The sequence below is a fragment of the Protopterus annectens genome, chromosome 11.part0 (assembly GCF_019279795.1).
Source record: "Protopterus annectens isolate FY-2018-M chromosome 11.part0, PAN1.0, whole genome shotgun sequence".
Lineage (NCBI taxonomy): Eukaryota > Metazoa > Chordata > Ceratodontiformes > Protopteridae > Protopterus > Protopterus annectens.
This window is the reverse complement of record NC_056745.1, coordinates 42584406-42599973: the sequence shown is the minus strand read 5'-3', so window position 1 is coordinate 42599973 and position 15568 is coordinate 42584406.

Genomic DNA, 15568 nt, shown 5'->3' with positions numbered 1-15568 from the left:
CTGATTTTCATTACAGTAATCTCCTCCTGCCGTCACTTAACTTTAAGTTTCTTACTATTATCTTCTTCCTAAAGTAATTTTTTTCTCCTTTTAGAATAATTCTTTATAAAAACTGATTTTACTATATGGAGACTAATGCATTCCATAAAGTAAAGTCATTGCTGCTCCTATAATGTTTCTCTCTATAAATATCTCCTTATCACACCTATGTGATGCACATGTTAGATGTGGATCTTTGTACTGTATATGTCTGAACTGTTTTTCCTTAAATTCTTTTATGCATAATCTTAAACTGTGTACAGTTCTCCAATTTTTTTACATTTTTGAGTGTTTTTGCATTATTTTTGCAATACATGGAGATTTTCTCCCTGAGCCTCAGCGAAAAATGTGTTCATGCTAAAACCCAGTCAGACTATTTCAGTAAACAAAGGCTAAATAAAACTAAATGTTAACATCTCTACAGCCATGAAGCACTGCACACAGCGTGAATCCAGTTAACAGTCAGATCCAGAGGTATAACAACACTTTTGTAAGACAATACAGGACCACTTGGAAAGAGATCTGCAGGACGAAAGACCACTGAAAACCCCTGCAAGCACTAAAGAGCAGCAAACCTGTAGAGAGAATAAACTGAAGTTAAGTTACAAGATTAAACAGAGAGATATCTTTTAAGGCTTTATAAAATCGCAGGTTGGTTTGTTCTACTAACAGTACTCTGTGCAGAATGGAATCACAGAAATTATAATAACTAAAGTAATTTAGCAGACAGTGATGAAAACAAATGCCAGATAGAAGTACATGAAAATTAAACATATCGGTAATAATTAAAAATTAATGTCATCATGATGACCAACTCTTCTGCAGAATATTCTCAAAATGTGTGCATGTACATCTAAATAAATCCACAGACCACAGTAAAATAGTGTTACTGAGCATTGCTATAAACATTTGGTAGCCGACAATCACCTCAGTCTACTGAAATATTAGTTATGTTTCACTTTAATGTAGTCTGGAAAGAGTGACTCCAATAATGAGGTTAGTGTGATTAGGCACTGCTTCAGTTTCTGTCCCATAAAATGAATTCAGTCACCTGTAACATTTACCACAGCTAAATGAATCCATTCACCATAAGTCAAAACAGAAAAGTATTACATTAAGGTAAACTTAAGAGAAGGAGCAAAACCACATAAACTGAAATAGTCTAGAATTTATAGACTATTTAACAAAACATTAAACCAGTAACAAGTAAGCAGTCCGCTACCATCATCTTAACCTGTGACCTGTAGAATATGTTAATTGTATTCATTCATTCATCTATCCATTCTCTAATTACCACACTAATTCACTTTAGGTTTGCAAGGAAGTTAGAGCATAACCTAATACTCACATAGCCATGGCAGGGATCCGGTCCTAAATGGGTTGTCAACCTATCACGTGATGCCAGCGATCATAGTTCTTACACAGCACAGACATTTATGTGGAATTTGAAGAAATGCAAACTCACCCTTGGCATGCATTTTAGGATGTGGGAAAAAACGAGAGCGTATAGCTGTATAACAAACCAAAAAATGTATGTAGTAAAAGAACAGGTCTATATGGATGTCAGAGCTGCCAACATGACCACGGTTGGAACTTATTGATAATTTCTATGGTCTGTTGCCTACCGGTGAACATTTATTAGTTATAATTGATGAATACAGTAAATATTCAGTTACATCTGCAAATGCTATTTTGTCAGGCCTGGGCAAAACATTTTCATTATTTGGCAAGGGTGATGATTTAAGAACTGAGAATGACACGCAACTGTTTACACAGCAGTCTGCTCATTTTCCCAGACGTTTGTCTATTTAATTTCAAAGGACTGCACTTTTATGGTCAGAAGCCAACAGTCCTAATACAAAGTTTAGACACAAATTAGGGAAAGCCATACAAACTTCAAAAAAAAAAAAAAAACAAGGGAATAGAATGAAAAACACACTCTGTATCATTCTGTGGTGCCCCCTATATAAATTCTGTTAAAGAATAATTTGAAAGTAAACATTTACCTTATGCCCAGACAAGGAGTACAGATCATATAATAAACTGTGCCATTAAAATGAAAGTAAAAATGAAGAGGTGAGCTGATCAAAGACGATGCGTTCATCATAACATTACAGTGGGTGAAGAGGTGAGCTGATCAAGACGATACGTTCATCATAACATTACAGTGGGTGAAGAGGTGAGCTGATCAAAGATGATGCGTTCATCATAACATTACAGTGGGTGAAGAGGTGAGCTGAACGATGCGTTCATCATAACATTACAGTGGGTGAAGAGGTGAGCTGATAAAAGACGATGCGTTCATCATAACATTACAGTGGGTGAAGAGATGAGCTGATAAAAGACGATGCGTTCATCATAACATTACAGTGGGTGAAGAGGTGAGCTGATCAAAGATGATGCGTTCATCATAACATTACAGTGGGTGAAGAGGTGAGCTGAACGATGCGTTCATCATAACATTACAGTGGGTGAAGAGGTGAGCTGATAAAAGACGATGCGTTCATCATAACATTACAGTGGGTGAAGAGGTGAGCTGATAAAAGACGATGCATTCATCATAACATTACAATGGGTGAAGAGGTGAGCTGATAAAAGATGATGCATTCATCATAACATTACAATGGGTGAAGAGGTGAGCTGATAAAAGACGATGCGTTCATCGTAACATTACAGTGGTTGAAGAGGTGAGCTGATCAAAGACGATGCGTTCATCGTAACATTACAGTGGGTGAAGAGGTGAGCTGATCAAAGACGATGCGTTCATCGTAACATTACAGTGGGTGAAGAGGTGAGCTGATCAAAGACGATGAGTTCATCATAACATTACAGTGGGTGAAGAGGTGAGCTGATCAAAGACGATGCGTTCATCATAACATTACAATGGGTGAAGAGGTGAGCTGATAAAAGACGATGCGTTCATCATAACATTACAGTGGGTGAAGAGGTGAGCTGATCAAAGACGATGCATTCATCATAACATTACAGTGGGTGAAGAAGTGAGCTGATAAAAGATGATGCATTCTTCATAACATTACAGTGGGTGAAGAGGTGAGCTGATCAAAGACGATGCGTTCATTATAACATTACAGTGGGTGAAGAGGTGAGCTGATAAAAGATGATGCGTTCATCATAACATTACAGTGGGTGAAGAGGTGAGCTGATCAAAGATGATGCGTTCATCATAACATTACAGTGGGTGAAGAGGTGAGCTGATCAAAGACGATGCGTTCATCATAACATTACAATGGGTGAAGAGGTGAGCTGATCAAAGACGATGCGTTCATCATAACATTACAATGGGTGGAAAGGTGAGCTTATCAAAGACGATGCGTTCATCATAACATTACAATGGGTGAAGAGGTGAGCTGATCAAAGACGATGCGTTCATCATAACATTACAATGGGTGAAGAGGTGAGCTGATCAAAGACGATGCGTTCATCATAACATTACAGTGGGTGAAGAGGTGAGCTGATCAAAGACGATGCGTTCATCATAACATTACAGTGGGTGAAGAGGTGAGCTGATCAAAGGCGATGCATTCATCATAACATTACAGTGGGTGAAGAGGTGAGCTGATCAAAGACGATGCGTTCATCATAACATTACAGTGGGTGAAGAGGTGAGCTGATCAAAGACGATGCGTTCATCATAACATTACAGTGGGTGAAGAAGTGAGCTGATAAAAGATGATGCGTTCATCATAACATTACAGTGGGTGAAGAGGTGAGCTGATCAAAGACGATGCGTTCATCATAACATTACAGTGGGCGAAGAGGTGAGCTGATAAAAGACGATGCGTTCATCATAACATTACAGTGGGCGAAGAGGTGAGCTGATAAAAGACGATGCGTTCATCATAACATTACAATGGGTGAAGAGGTGAGCTGATCAAAGACGATGCGTTCATAGGTTCATAGGTTCATAGGTTCATACTAGGCTATCTGCCCAAGGGCATTTATAAGCCTAGCCCATAGTTATGTGGCTTTCGCCACCCCTTTAGTTTGAATAAAAACTATGCCTATCATTTTTCTGTGCCTCTGTCAAGCAGTGACACTGAAGTAATCCCTGGGGTATATCTGCGATCTTCCATCCATTGGTCAAGATTCCTCTTGAACAAGGCCAGCGAGGTGCTCTGCCTCACATGTACCGGGATTTTGTTCCACAGCATAGGGAGTCTCTGGGTGATGAATCTGTCCCTCCAGCATGTTCTATTTATAACCGTGTCAAGGTTTAAGTCTCCCGCCCTTGTGATTCTGAGGGATCTAGATTTTTTGAGGTGAAGCATATTCATCAAATCTGGGTTTGACATGGCCTTATATGTCAGGCACAGGTCACCTCTGAGCAAGCGGTATGAGACTGAATAGAGCTGGAGTTCTTTCAGTCGGGCAGCATAAGACATATTTTTGAGACCCTTTATCCTTTTGGTGAGGAACTTTTGGGGCCTTTCAAGCTGCAGCAGGTGTCTGGTCAGATACATTCCAAGCGGGGCATTGTACTCAATCATAGGTCTAATGAGTGATGAGTACAGGGGCGATGACCTCCCTTGATCTAGATGTGAATGCCTTCATGATGAGGTGGGCGATATAGAAGGTTTTCCTAACTACTTTAGCAACATGAGTGTCAAGCGAAAGGCTACTGTCAACTTGGGTCCCCAGATCCCTGGTGACTTTTGCTGTGCTCAGTGGATTGCCAGCTATATGGTAGCTAGGGTAACCTTGTTTTTCCCAAAGGGTATGACTATGCATTTTTGGCATTTAACTTCAGGCCATGGCTCTGGCACCAGTTATCCATTTCTGTGAGGCCCTTCTGGAGGATATCTGTGTCAGATGTGTTTTCGACTATGGCGCCCAGTTTGCAGTCATCTGCAAACTTTGTCAGCCATAACCCTCCTGTGTTTGCTTGTACTTCAGAAAAGTAGATGCCGAACAAGAGTGGACCCAGGACTGAGCCCTGTGGGACACCACTTGTGACAGGCTTTGAGTCTGACATGGGTGGGTGAACATTGGGTGAAGAGGTGAGCTGATAAAAGATGATGCGTTCATCATAACATTACAGTGGGTGAAGAGGTGAGCTGATCAAAGACGATGCGTTCATCATAACATTACAGTGGGTGAAGAGGTGAGCTGATCAAAGACGATGCGTTCATCATAACATTACAGTGGGTGAAGAGGTGAGCTGATCAAAGACGATGCGTTCATCATAACATTACAGTGGGTGAAGAGGTGAGCTGATCAAAGATGATGCGTTCATCATAACATTACAGTGGGTGAAGAGGTGAGCTGATAAAAGACGATGCGTTCATCATAACATTACAGTGGGTGAAGAGGTGAGCTGATCAAAGATGATGCGTACATCATAACATTACAATGGGTGAAGAGGTGAGCTGATAAAAGACGATGCGTTCATCATAACATTACAATGGGTGAAGAGGTGAGCTGATCAAAGATGATGCATTCATCATAACATTACAATGGAGACTGGCTGGTTGTTAAAACAACTGAATCTACAAAACTGCATCAAAACCTTACTTTATAACTGACACCAAATGTAAAAAATCTTGTTTGAAAGCTTTTTACTTAAGTTTTACTTTTTCATAAAAGTGATTTTTAATAGCCATTTCTTATAAAATATACGTTTTAAATCTCCTGCCAACCATTACTTTTAAAATATATCTTTTAAATATCCTGCCATCCGCAGAAGTGTTTTATTAATGCCCTTTCAATATCCTGTATTAATTATGTTGTGTAATCAGGATGTGTTTACATCAATGAGTAGAAAACCACTAATTAGGGTAATTGGTAATTTAACAATTGTAAGCCAATTAGGTAACTGGCAGTCTGTTATGTCAGGAGTTTGGCAAAAGCTATCAGTTGCTATTTTTTTTTTGCCAAGCTGTTAATTTAACATGTTGGCCATTATATAATTAATTAATTATAGTTGTTACTACATTACAAATTAACCTAATTAGCTTTTTTCCCACTCAGTGAAGTAAATATGGCTGGTTCTTCTTGATGATTAAATCAGAACAGTGAGGAATGTTTAATACTTCCTCGATTAGCATAATTTTTAAAAGATAGGGCAGCTAGATTTTTTTTATAAATTGCTACTGCTTAAAAATATTTGTTTTTCTAGAAATTAGCATTTTGCACAAATGGAGATGCATATAAATATACTTCTACAGAAAATGGAAGTTTCATGAAAAAGTTTTGTCACCGTTAGTAAAAATAAATAATCAGGCGATGTTCATGTTTCAGAAAACTTGATGTAACAGCTATAGTCATGTTTTTAATTTGAGCAGTAGAGCTATTATTGAAAATTCTGCAGCTTGATATATATCAACTAGAGTAATTAAAATGCATTCTTATTTGATATACTGTACTTGACCTTAAATGAACAGTTTATAATTGAAACTAGCATGAACTGTTCAGTTTTGAATACCACATTCTGCATCTGTAAATCCATCCATCCACAACCCTTTTGTCCTATTTTTGCATATGAGGTTGGGGTATCACTTCAACAGTGACAGTCGTCTGGAAATTTTTACATATAAAGGTCAGTTTTAATTTGCCTTGGAAATATTTTCTTAAAGTTCATAATAAGTAACAAAAAGTGGTTTTAAAGTCATTGCAGAAAATGCAAAATTGGCCACTCTCCATGTTGCCGAGGGATGGAGGCCTGACTGTCAACTAAGTTACCTTGAGTACAAGTAGAATAGAAAAGCAGACTGTGGTGGAGTAGGTGGTAAACATTGGCTATAACTGCAACTTTGTCAAGTTTTCAAGGGAAGAGGGTGACTCCTGTCACACTACAGGTTGGGCAGCTTCTGGCCTCTTCATGACAGCGAAGGTTTAAGATTTAATGTAAATGAATAATGGAAGGGAGCACGCCTGTTGAAACTTCATGCACTGGTGCCAGGATATGGGGGCATGAAAACATATCCTTATGAGGTCTGATGTTGCAAGCACTGCATAGCTTCTGTCTAGATCACCAACCGGGGATGGGAGCACAGATTGGCAGTCAAAAATGACAAGATCCTTTTTGCATCTATGAAGACTGTAGTCTGCTCATTCAAGCCAGCGAACACAACAAAACACAATTCATTTAGTTATGTATTGGCATTTGATTAGCTGGAATGGGTTCCCATTTTCAGCACAGGCTAGGGAGAAAAGCTCCAAAGTATTATTAAAAACATTTTAAGAACAGTATTCTTCAAAAATAATATAAAACATCTACAGTTTAAGTAATTATACCAAATTAGACAATGTGAAAACATTGGCTATGAATAAATATAACTTATATGGCAGTGATTTAATATTTAGAGAAATTTTAACTAGTTTATGGAGAAGTTAAATGTAAGCTAGTTTAATACAAACAGGAACTGTAATATGGAGTGAAATAAAATAGGTTTATAGTCTGTTTAGAGAGTTGGGGGGAGAAACTGATTGGAGAAAGGAAGTGAGTGAAGAAGGGAGATTAAGGAGGTGTTTGTTCATATTTATATAGTTTGTCTTGGAGATGAACAAGAACAGAGCCTGATTTTAGCTAGGAAGTGTTTCAGAATGTTCTTAAAGGACTGTGGGAAGGGTATTGACCTGATGGATACAGGAAAGGAGTTGCAGTCTTTAGCAACATAGTATGAGTACAGACCATACCCAGTGGATTTGATAGATTTGTGGAAAGGGAGGCGTGTTTGGTCACTGGATTGTAATGACATATTGGGAAGTTAGTTGTAGAGAATGTTATTTAGTGATGGACAAGCAGATGGACAATGGATAATTTTATAGATGTTAAGAAGCTGTGTATATGTTAGTTGATGGGGATAGTTCTAACCAATTTAGGCTTTTTAGTGCTATACATTGGTGGATTCTGAAACTGGTATTTACTGCAAATGTAGTCACTTTACTGTACTATTGTTCAAGTTTTGATTTTTGTGATGCCTCGAGATTAGTAAGGATGGGAACACCAAAAAGGTAGTGAAGGGAGGTGGTAAGTAGTGGCAAGTTGCAGTTTTAGTTGCTTTGATGAGAAAGTTATTAGCTCTATAAAATATCCCTTGTTTTTGATGAGTTTTATGCATTTTGCACATGCAGGTCAAATTTACGATTATCATCCACTATCATAGCTAATACCGTGCTATGAGAAGTGACTTCAGTGGGTTTATTACTAATAACGTGCTATGAGAAGTGACTTCAATGGGTTTATTACTAATAACGTGCTATGAGAAGTGACTTCTGTGAGTTTATTACTAAGACAACATGCTATGAGAAGTGACTTCAGTGGGTTTATTACTAATAACGTGCTATGAGAAGTGACTTCAGTGGGTTTATTACTAATACCGTGCTATGAGAAGTGACTTCAGTGGGTTTATTACTAATAACATGCTATGCGAAGTGACTTCAGTGGGTTTATTACTAATAACATGCTATGCAAAGTGACTTCAGTGGGTTTATTACTAATAACGTGCTATGAGAAGTGACTTTTGTGAGTTTATTACTAAGATAACGTGCTATGAGAAGTGACTTTAGTGGGTTTATTACTAAGATACCGTGCTATGAGAAATGACTTCAGTGGGTTTATTACTAATAACATGCTATGAGAAGTGACTTCAGTGGGTTTATTACTAAGATACCGTGCTATGAGAAGTGACTTTAGTGGGTTTATTACTAAGATACCGTGCTATGAGAAGTGACTTCAGTGTGTTTATTACTAAGATACCGTGCTATGAGAAGTGACTTCAATGGGTTTATTACTAAGATACCGTGCTATGAGAAGTGACTTCAGTGGTTTATTACTAAGATAACGTGGTATGAGAAGTGACTTCAGTGGGTTTATTACCAAGAAGAAAGATGGATTTGGGGAAAGTAGTAGTTTGTTTTTAGGGGGTTGAGCATGAGTTTGAAATGCATTTTTCTGTTGCTGTTAAAGCTTCCCAAGTAATGTTTTTGGAGATTTGCCAGTTTGTCATATATGCATATGAACACTGAGTCATCGGTGTATAAAGGAGGCTGTTATGTGGATGTGTGGAGGGAGTCGGTGAGAATGTTAAAGAGAAGGGCACCAAGGATAGAGGCTTGTGGCACGCTAGTGGTGACTGGGAGGTATGGTTCATAGGTTGGTACTAAGCTATTGGCCCTAAGGCCTATACAAGCCTAGCCATAACAATTCCCTGGATAATTCTTCCCACAGTATTTACTTCCCTGGACCTCTGTCTAACAGGGTGACTGATGTCACCCCTGGGGTGAATTTTCTTTCTCCCATCCAATCGTCAGGGTTCCTTTTGAAGAGGGCCAAGGAGGCGCTTTGCTTGACATGTATGCGCAAGTCTATTCCAGAGTCTGGGGAGTCTCTGAGTCAGGAAGCTATCCCTCCAGCATGTTTTGTTCATTGTGATGACAAGGTTTAGATCCCTGGAGTATGTGGCTGTGAGGGATTGGGATTTCTTTAAGTGTAGCATGTCCAACAACTCTGGGTTTGACATGGCCTTGTATGTTAAGCAGAAATCGCCTCGGAGTCTGGAGAGAGGGTGAAATGCCATTTTACTGACTCACTAACTGCCTGTTGGACAGGTAGCTCTTGGATAGACCTAGTAAGGATATTGAAGTAGTTTACTGTGGCAAACTGTATCAAAGGCATTTTTAAGTCTGGAGATAGGGAGAAGATTTAGTTTGCCATTATATCTAGCTTTATTGTGTCTATAATATCACATAATGTGACATAATGTATATTTGTGACCCAAGAGAGAAAAAAGGAAGACACAGATAGCTGCTAGTGGGACCAACTCAAATAATTTTAAAAAGTGATTTTATTTTAATATTTAAATAAATGCACAAAAAGATCTACTTCAAGTCACCACAGTTTCACTGTGTGTATGAACTGTTTTATAATTTTTGTATTAAAAGAAGTAACTGCCATATTCAAAATTATACATTTTAACCTGTGATATCTACCTGTTTTCCTAAGCCATGAAATAGGTTTGCTTACTGGTGGATGAAGACTGAATGTTTGAGCTTCAGTTGCCAAGGTTTAACGCACCGATGATTGGATTTCCTCCTTTGGAAATCACTATTGGCGAGTTCTGCTGACAGTGAGGCCCTTTCCAGGGGAAGTTCCCCCTTCTTTGTGTTTGTTCAACTGTGGAGTTGGCATATATAAGTTGTGGGTGTGTGGGGGGTATATGGGGGACTTGCCCCCTGCTAAAAACACTTAGTGTTTTTTCAGCCATTTTGTTCAATGAATGCAGTTTGGGGATTCCGATCCTTGATGCATTAAGTTTCATCCAGTTGTAGTGGAAGCCATGAAATACTGTAATTAACTAATTAACTGCAGCTCTAAAAAGGATAACGAGACCCCCCAAGGGCAGTGTGCAGTTACTGAACAGGGAATTTAGTCGTGACTTGCTGTAGGCCTACAGAAGAGCATCACAGATCAATAAACTGATTTTTCCAGAATCTACATAGCAAGATAATTCGTTCCACAATAAGAAAGTTTAAGCAACTTCTGTAGTCTCAACAGAACCCAACAGAGGTCCTCCTTTTTATGCTTCTGGTGAGTGCAGCTGTGCTCACTAGTGTCTGCATCACTCAGTAAAACAGAGGATCTTGATATACAAATTGATCACAGGCTGCAGTACGTGATAACTAATGTGGGATTATCTCACAAATGGCTCTCTTCTCTGAGGCAGTCCAGTTTTGGAGTCGGGTTGTTTTAAGTAGGTGCAGTGTAGTTAGGAGATGGGAGTTAATCCTGTGCAGCACTATTTTTTTTTTATTATTTATTTTTTAAATTCAGCTGTGGTTCTCATTTTAATGATTCCATCATTTTATGATTGCAGTTACATGACCAGTTTCACTAGAGAACCTCCTTATGCAGGTATTTCTTAGCATAGTAAGTTAGACTCTATACATTCTGCTGAGGTACATATGAAAGAGTCTGTCATGTTACCTTTCTGCCTTACATGAGACTGTATAGATTGCATTCTGTCAGTCTTTCCCAGTATGACTTCCTTTGCAACCAATGCAACATCTGTATTGCATTCTTTTGAACTTGGTGTAATCTGCTTCTCTTATTATTTTGATGAGTTCACAGAAAATGCACACAGTGTCCTACCAGCTGTCTATAAAGTGGACACAATATGTATAAGATTCAATAAAATGCTAACTGCTGAGGTTTAAGGGCCAGCAGAGATTGGTCAGTAGAAAGAACTCCGTTTCAGTTCATTACTTTGTCCCTAAATCAAATATTGATGCTGTCAGACCCAACTGTTAGTGTTTCTCCTTAGTGAGCACTGTGTCACATTAGCAAAGGTGCCCTTCTACACACACGCATGCACACACACACACACATGCATACACACGCATGCACACACACACACACATGCACGCATTTAGACACCCATGCACAGACATACCCCCTGACATTCCCAAATGTACAACCATATCCACTTATCCACAAACATGTTCACTCACACTGAACTACAGTTGACCATATACTTGCACACTCAAACCAAGAAACACACACATATCCAGATTCTTTATTCCTCACCTACCCCCCCAGTATGACCATCAAGGCATGTGCACACACCAACACAAACGCACGCACATTCATGCAGCCTCTTTCCTGCCTATATAGATATGCACACAAACATATTAAACCACATTGGCACTAACACCTGCACCTTCAGGTCCTTTCTGAACTTAATTGCACAGCAAATAGGCAACCACTTTAATTTTATGGTGATCACTTTTTCCTCTTAGAGTAAAATTTTACATGGCTGAATGATACTGAATTACTCAACCAACTAAATTGGGAGCTTCACCCATGAGATGGCTGCCTGTTCTGAGGTCCCCATGAGAGGAAAACCTCAGTAGTAGAGGAGTCTCTGAATTTAAAGGGCTTTGCACAATGTAGAAACCTTCCAAAGTAAGGCTTCGACATTGTACTAAGCCTTTCTGAATCCCATGGTATATTTTTTCTCCTGAAGTTGGGCATTTTAGCATTCTACTCTAATGTCCTGCTACTTTTCACAATGCTGTTACCTATCAGTCATTTTCGGTGGTTCCCTCATTGCCTCAGCTTAATGTCATCATTTAATATTGGCACTATTTTCTCTCCAACTAGGTGTACATATTTCTTGAACTTATACTTCTTAAATGCATTAGTTTTTTACTTATTTTAAGCTAATGTTTTACACCATTAGTTGAGCCCTACCAATTTTATTTTTGCCTTGTATGTGATAGGGCAACCCTGTCCTTCCAGATGTACTGCCAGACCACTTTTAGACACTAAAAGCAAGGGTTGCCCGCAGGCTGGTGCGAGGGGATGCACTTGCACTCCTCCTGGAATCGGTTGGCCGGAAGATTAATTTTCTTTTTAAAAAAACATTTTTTCTTTTTAAGGGCAATCTTCTTTAAGAATGGCCTTTGTGTCCAGTCACACAGATGATTCTGCGTCTGTGTGACCAATGTTTTATGTCATCATCTGCCATGCGCACACAGAAGTTGAATTCCAGAAGACGTTTGAACTGCAGATGAAGGTACAAATGTGTGTGTGTGTGTGTAAGAAGTAGGTAGGAGTGTGTGTGTGTAACTAAGTAGGAGTGTGTGTAAGGGGGGGGGTCATACCTCATAGTTATCCAGATTTTTGCCTCATATTTTCAGCTTTTCTCACAAAATTGTGTTTTTTTTCTGGCAAATCATTGAGGAATGAAGTCGGAAAATAATGGCAGACATTTGACTTTTAGACTTCATATCCTCAGAAAATGTATACTAATGCAAACCTTGTTGTTCTATCCACTTTCTAAGGAGTTAGGGGGATGTATGTGTACCTCTCAACTGTGCAGATTTTCACAGAATGTCCAGATATTTGTTTTACATTTTTGATCTGTTCCTCGTACAAATTCTGCCTTTTTTATGACAAATCACTGGGATAACCTAAGGATTAACGTTACTAAATAATAACATGTATTTGAGTTTCAGACTTTATATCTTTTAGAAAATGCGTTCTAACACAAATCCTGTTGTAGGATCATAGGACGTTACTAGGTTACTGACCATGAGGCCCTTACAAGCTTAGCCAAGAATTTAGCCCATGTTCCAACAAGTCAGCACCCTATGCCACTGTCCAGCAGGGACATAGGTGGAATCCCATAGGTGTATTTTCTGTTCCCCATCCAGTTACCAGTTTGCACTTAAAAAGGTTTAATGAGGTACTCTGCTTTACATGGAGAGGGAGTCTATGCCACAGAAGGTGGAGACTCTGGGACACAAATCTGTCCCACAAACAAGTCCTATTGATGTCACAAACCAGGTTGAGGTTGCGTGTGTGCTACTGAGTGGAGCTTGACTTGCAGATATGCAGCAGTCACATCAGGCCAAGGTCTGAGATTGCTTTGTATGCCAGACAGAGGTCACCTCTGAGAAGTCTGTAGGAGACTGAGTAGAGGGACAGGGTTTTTAGCCTATCTGTGTAGGGTAGATGTTTGAGGCAGTGGATTCTCTGGGTGAGGAACCTCTCTGGTCTCTCCAGCTGCTGCATGTGCTTTATGGGGAACATGCTGAAAGGGGCATTATACTCAATAATGGGTCTTATAAGGGAAAAATACAGGGATGCTATGACCACCTTGCCCTTGGATGAGATACTCTTACTAATGAGGTGGGCCATGTGGTCAAAACTCAATATGCTATCAACCTGGGTGCCCAAGTCCCTCATGACTGAGTGCATGCTTAGTACCTTATTATCAATGTGATAATTTGTGGGGACGTCACTCTCCCCAAAAAGGATGATGAAGCATTTTTTGGCATTCAGTTTGAGGTCATGTTTCTTGGGTGAGACCCTCTTGGACAATGTCCACATATCTAGGGGAAACTGATGACAGCACCCAGCTTGCAGTCATCTGCAAATTTAGCCAGCCATAGCCCAATAGATTTGGCCTGCATCTGTGAGAAGTATATCCCAAACAGCAGAGGCCCCAAGACTGCTCCCTGGGGTACACCACTTGTTACAGGTCTACTACTTGAGGTGGCCTCCCCTATTTTGACTAGGTGGATTCTATCTAGCAAATTTCTAAATGTGTCTAGTTTTGAGCCTTTGCCTCCAACGTTCTAACAGGTTTTGTTCAGATTTCTTGTGCTAAGAAAGTGAAAGGTATGGTGTGTGTGTGTGTGTGTGTGTGTGTGTGTGTGTGTGTGTGTGTGTGTGTGTGTGTGTGTGTGTGTGTCTGTGTGTGTGTGTGTGTGTGTGTGTGTGTGTGTGTGTGTGTGTGTGTGTGTGTGCATAAGAGGGATGTAGCATACCCCTCAGCTGTCCAGATGTCTGAAAAATGTCCAGATTGTTGCCCCATATTTTTCCTAAAAAGGATTGAAGTTGCTAAATAATAACAGACATTTGAGTTTTAGACGTCATATCCTTCAGAAAAATGCATACTAACACAAATCCAACAATATTTATAATCTGTCCCTATTTATTTTAGGCTATGTCCAGATTTCTTATACTAGGAGATTATGGTGTGTGTGTGTGTGTGTGTGTGTTAGAATTAGCAGGTGGAAATTATTTTCAAGTATGTTCTCAAGGAATTGTGAGCTTCAAGGGAAGAGAAGTTTACTGCTGCTCATGCTAAATCTGCTTAAAATGTGTAACTGTTTTGTTTAGCAAATGGTATCACTGTTGTGGTATATAATTTTAAAGCAGTGTTATTAGCACTGCAGGTAGCATACTTGCATCTTGATGTAGAGGCTTGTAGGTTCTACTCCCATGACATTTAGATTTGTGTTTTACGGGGTTGAGGTGCTGCCGTCCTGAGTATGTCCTCCTTTGGATGAGATGCTTAGTAACTCTGAACCTGTTTTTCAGCTTGTCACCCATTCCCTATTACAATATACCAGCTTACCATTTTTTTAATGTAATGTATGCAATTTATTCTTTAAGAGCAGCAGACACTGAATTTGTAGATGAAACATTGAAATATAAAGTTGCTTTCTAGCAACAGTCTCTTCAGTAGTTTCAGATCTCTTTAATATGGAATTATTCAGATGACTTTTATTTCTGCAGAGGTTGTGCATATTGACTGATATTGGTGGATTGTAATGACAGAAGTTTGAGTGGGCTTTTATGATTGAAATGTTATGAATTGGGCAGTTTGTCATTATTGGTTCATATGTTTTGTTTCATTGCTTACTGGAAAAATGTTCAAAACTATAAATTTTAGACACTCTCTCTAACAAGTGGTGCTGTATTATACAAAGGATATAATTCAGTTATTATTTTTTGTAATTAATACAAACAGGAAAGTGAATCAAAGAACTTTTGCATGGTCCTAAAAATGTGTGCAAGGGGTCCCTGGTTTGAAAACAGCCCACAGGTAAACTTAACCTGCCACTGGCCCAATGTGTTTTCTTTGAAGGTGAATTTTAATGCTGCTTTAGTGAATGTGAGTTTCAAAGGGAGAGAAGTTTTCATTGTAAGACTATTGCTTTGTTTAGCAAATGTCTATCAGTGTTTGTGCTATAAAATTTGAAATAAAAGCTGTAA